Source organism: Phacochoerus africanus, chromosome 10, assembly GCF_016906955.1.
Source record: "Phacochoerus africanus isolate WHEZ1 chromosome 10, ROS_Pafr_v1, whole genome shotgun sequence".
Lineage (NCBI taxonomy): Eukaryota > Metazoa > Chordata > Mammalia > Artiodactyla > Suidae > Phacochoerus > Phacochoerus africanus.
In genome coordinates, this window is record NC_062553.1 from 72,417,048 (window position 1) to 72,422,212 (window position 5,165).

Consider the following 5,165-nt stretch of genomic DNA (forward strand, 5'->3'; position numbering starts at 1 on the left):
TATTTAATTTTCCTAAAAAATTCCTATGAGCTAGAAACTATTAGTATCCTAATTTTATAGTAGAGGATATTAAGATTCAAATAATGTAATTTCCTGCTATTCTGTAACTGGTAAGCTGCAGAGACAGGATTCAAACCCAACAGTCTGAGTCTAGGCTCAGCATCCTTTAGCCCCCGCTCTATTCTTGCGGTCTTCCTCTGAAGACCCGGAGCCCTGTTCTGCTTTCTCAACGTAGCCCCACATCACTTCTGCCTCCTCGGGACCCTGACTCCTGCTGCTTCCCCTCTCCCTGTATCTTCATCCTCTTCCTCTCTTCATCCCCAAGGGCCGCTGTCCTTCCTAAAACCAAACCAAACCAAAACCAGCACCTTGCTCTGAAGCACCCTCCTTTGCTTTGCTCCTTTGCTGCCTTAGCCCACCCTCTGCTTTCCTGCGTGGGCCACCTCCTCCCAGAGGCCATTCCTCCCCATGGGGATAAATCAGCTGCCACTTCCAGGCACCTCCAGGCACTACTGTCTGGGGCAAGTTAAGTCTGAGATGCCCACTAGACATTTAAGGAGAGACGCCAGATACTTACCTGGCAGGGAAGATACCTTGATGATGAAGGTGGTTTTCCCAGGGTGAGGCTCTCCCATTGCACTCCGGGTGTTCTGACTCCTGCGATTTCCCCAAATGTGGGAAACTTGACTGCATAATTTGTAGTAGCGGGGGACTGTGTGCGAGCTTTCCCCTAAAAAAAAAAAGTAGAGATGCCAAGTGGGTGATTGGATGGACAGTTTTGGAGCTTGGCTTTCATAGCATCTAACGTGCCACTATTAAGAATACTTTTGGGAGTTCCCACTGTGGTGCATCGGAAATGAATCCGCCTAGGAACCATGAGGTTGTGGGTTCAATCCCTGGCCTCGCTCAGTGGGTTGAGGATCAGGCGTTGCCGTGAGTTGTGGTGTATTTTGCAGGCGCGGCTCGGATCCCGAGTTGCTCTGGCTGTGGCATAGGCTGATGGCAACAGCTCTGATTAGACCCCTAGCCTGGGAACCTCCATATGCCACCAGTGCAGCCCTAATAGGACCAAAAAAAAAAAAAAAAAAAAGAAGAAGAAGAAGAAAGAAAAGAAAAAAGAATAATTTTGTATTTGTTCATTGTTACATCGTCCCCTCACCTGGAACACAGACTCCATGAGAGCCAAGATTGTGTCCTATTCACCACCAGCAAAGAATTCATTGTGGAGTTCTCTTGCGATGCAGCGGGTTAAGGATCCAGCATTATCACTACAGCAGCCCGGGTCATTGCTGTGGTATGGGCTTGATTCCTGGTCCGGGAACTTCCACATGCTGTGGGTGTGGCCAAATAAAATAAAAATTAAATAATTAGTTGTGGAGAGGACCAGATTTGGAAAACAAGCCCTGTTGGTTTCCTGGGGCTGCTGTAATACATTATCACAAATGGGGTGCGGGGGAGTTCCTCTCAGAGATTACTCCTCACATTTCAGGAGGTGAGACCACAGAAGGGACACATTCCCTCTGAAGATTCTAGGAGAGCATCCTTTTCCCTCTTCCAGCTCCTCAGAATGTCTTCATTCCTTGGCTGCTTTGGCGTGTGGCCGTATCACTCCCTTCTCTGGCTCCATCTCCCTGTGGCCCTCTCTCTTCTCTGTGCCTCTCCTCTTCCGACTCTTACAAGGACATTTGTCAGTGGATTTAGGTTCCCTTCCAATAATCCTGGATGATCTGATCATAAGAACCTTAATTTAATTACATTTGCAGATCGTCACCTTTTTACAAATAAGGTAACATCTGAAGGTTTCAGAGATTTGGACTTGGTTGTATATTTTGGGCGGCCACTGTTCCACCCACTACTTAAGGGAACAGGAAGAAGATCAGGAATGTCTCTCCAACCCCCCCCCTTCTCCCTTTATTCTGGCTAACTTACTTTTCCTTCAAGATTCAGCTCATTGGTCACCCAATCAAAGGAGTCACGCCCCAGCCAGTACTGCCTCTCCCATAGTAACAATAGCTATCGCATATCCAGCGCTGTTTTAAGGGCTTTATGTGTATGAACACACTTAATACTTGCTACCACCCTAGACAATCATCCCTATTTTGATCCTATTTTTACTGAAAGCTAATTGTCTCTCTTCCCTGGTAGACCTGCCCCCAAGACAGAAACCAAGATTTATTCTCTCTGTCCTCAATACACACTGTGGCACATCCAGGCTGTCTATGAAGGCTGATAAGTTGAATAAATGACTGAGCAAGAGGAAGCCTGATACTAGACTGGGCAGGGTTTTGACATTAAGACAGTTCCATTCTCTCTTTTAGATCACAGGCGGCCAGCAGTGTTATTTTATCATTATCATTATTATTATTATTATTATTTTGGCCATGCCCAGGGCATGTGGAAGTTCCTGGGCCAGAGATCGAACCCAAATCACAGTAGTAACCAGCGCCACGTCATCAGTGACAATGCCAGATCCTTAACCTGCTGAGCCACCAGGGAGCTCCTGGCCAAAAGTTTTAAAGCTGAGAATTGATAGAATGGGCCCTTCTTTCAAATATATCTTCCCCTTGGGAGAAACCTCATCAAATATTGTTTTAATTATTACCTCTAAAAATGGAGAGCTCCCCCCGGGACCTCCTCCTGAGCTCTAAGGGTACATACCCAGCTTCTTGCTGGGTCTCTCTAGGCTCAAATTCAGCATGTCCAGACCAGCCCTCATCCTCTTTTCCCTAAAGTCACTCTTCCTGTGAAACTGAGCTCACATGCATTCCCAAACACTTTCTTCACCTACAGCCAATCAAGTGCTGTCAATGCCATCTCCTGAACCTTATCTCTTCCCATCTCTTGGCCTCTGCCATATTTCACACTCTTGCGTCTTTCACCTGGACTATAGCACTAGCCCCTGTACCAGTCTTCTTGCCTCTGCTCTTCCCTCTGCCACTCCGGCCCATCCTCTGCTCTGTTGCTCGTTTTGTAAGTCTAAAAACCAGGTCTGATCATTCTCTTTCTTGTTAATAAACAACTGTAGTGATTCTTCATTGCTTCTAAGATCAAGATCTTCAAGATCTACCTGCAAAGATCTACCTTTCTTCCCTATTTCTTCACTCAACACATATGTATGGAATGCCTATGTGTCTGGTCCTGTGCTCATTGCATTCATATACATATCATATATATACATATACATATTCATATATGCATATACTTTCATACACATATGCATGTAGTGAAGGAGATGCCCCACACCTATACAGCTGGACCTGGGTTTTCTTACTTGGGCTACCTCACGTCGTGGGCAGTAAGGGAGTACCCTAGACAAGAAACTGCAACTGGAGAGCATCTTTGCTGTTGGCTTTCAGGAAATACTGTAACTTTATTGCTATCGCTCTATACCTGTTGAGTAGACTCCAGATTATATTTATCTACTTTCAAGTTAATCTTCCCTAAGAAGGAAAATAATTTTAAGTAATTCTCACAAAGAATTTCTGAATAAAGATAATACTAAACTTTAAGCCAAGGAAATAATTTTGCAAGCCCAGGGGACTGGGGCTACAGCTAGAATGAGACTTCAGCAACATTAGACATAAAAGAATAACCATCTAACCACATGTGACAGGAATTGGCTCCCAGATTTTAAATTATGATAAAGAATATTTGGGAGTTCCCGTCGTGGCGCAGTGGTTAACGAATCCGACTAGGAACCATGAGATTGCAGGTTCCATCCCTGGCCTTGCTCAGTGGGTTAAGGATCCAGTGTTGCCATGAGCTGTGGTTAGTTCACAGATGCGGCTCGGATCCCACGTTGCTGTGGCGTAGGCCAGTGGCTATTGCCGTGAGCTGTGGTGTAGGTTGCACACGAGGCTCAGATCCCAAGTTGCTGTGGCTCTGGTGTAGGCTGACAGCTGAAGCTAAGATTCGACCCCTAGCCTAGGAACCTCCATATGCCATGGGAGCAGCCCTAGAAAAGGCAAAAAGACAAAAAATAAAAATTAAAAAAAAAAAGAATATTTGAAATAGAGATTTACGTTCTCCATCTTTTTTTTTTTCTTTTTTTCTTTTTTAGGGCTGCACCCATGGCATATGGAGGTTCCCAAGGTAGGGGGCATATCGGAGCTACAGCTACTGGCCTACACCACAGCTCATGGCAACACCAGATCCTTAACCCACTGAGCAAGGCCAGGGATCAAACCAGTGTCCTCATGGATGCTAGTCATATTCATTTCCACTGAGTCACAACAGAAACTCTTACATTCTCCATCTTTAATGATAAGCTTATTCTTAAATATATACTAGGATGTGAGATATTAGCTGATAATAGTCTAAAAACTATGATGATTCACAATATCTTTTCTATTTTTATTTTATCATTGTTATTATTATTATTATTAGTCTTTTTAGGGCCACGCCCATGGCATATGGAGATTCCCAGGCTAGGGGTCAAATCAGAGCTGTAGCTGTCGGCCTACACCACAGCCACAGCAACGCGGGATCCAAGCCATGTCTGCCACCTACACCACAGCTCACAGCAGTGCTGGATCCTTAATTCACTGATCGAGGCCAGGGATCAAACCCACATCCTCATGGATGCTTGTCAGGTTTGTTTCTGCTGAGCTATGATGGGAATTCCAGCAATATCTTTTGCAGGGGGTGCAGAGGGTGCTGTGAGAGGTATAAGCAGAGTCTGAATGAGGTGACTGTAATTTTTGTATTTATGGAGGGGTAAGTCATTAAAATTCCCAAGTACCATGCTTTTCTTTGCTCTCACAGCTTTTCCTAATATCTCTCTTCTGGAAAAAATTAAGCACCCAGTTAATTATAAATAAATTGCTCAGTCCCATACTGTTAACTATTACAAAGAAAACAAATTAATGAGCTTTTAGTTCTCACCAATTTTAATCTAATTTTACCATGTTCACTACTGGTGGTACCTTTATCCTTGCCTATTTTTCCACCTAAGTTCTATTTATGTTTATTTTTACAATGTACATTAGTAGAGTAGTATTGGAAGTTCCCAGGCTAGGGGTTGAACAGAGCTGCAGCTGCCAGCCTACACCACAGCCACATTAACCCTGGATCCTTAACCCACTGATCGAGGCCAGGGATTGAACCCACGTCCTCATGGATGCTAGTTGAGTTTGTAACCGGCTGAGCCACAACGGAAGATCTGA

The 5,165-nt window shown here is 44.6% G+C and overlaps 1 non-coding gene across 1 annotated transcript; it reads left to right on the forward strand.

The window, feature by feature from the left end:
- The first annotated feature begins 569 nt into the window (after nt 1-569).
- LOC125110419 (U1 spliceosomal RNA) lies at nt 570-733 on the forward strand. Its single transcript, XR_007130605.1, has one exon. It is a non-coding gene; the product is annotated as a U1 spliceosomal RNA (small nuclear RNA).
- The last annotated feature ends 4,432 nt before the right edge of the window (nt 734-5,165 follow it).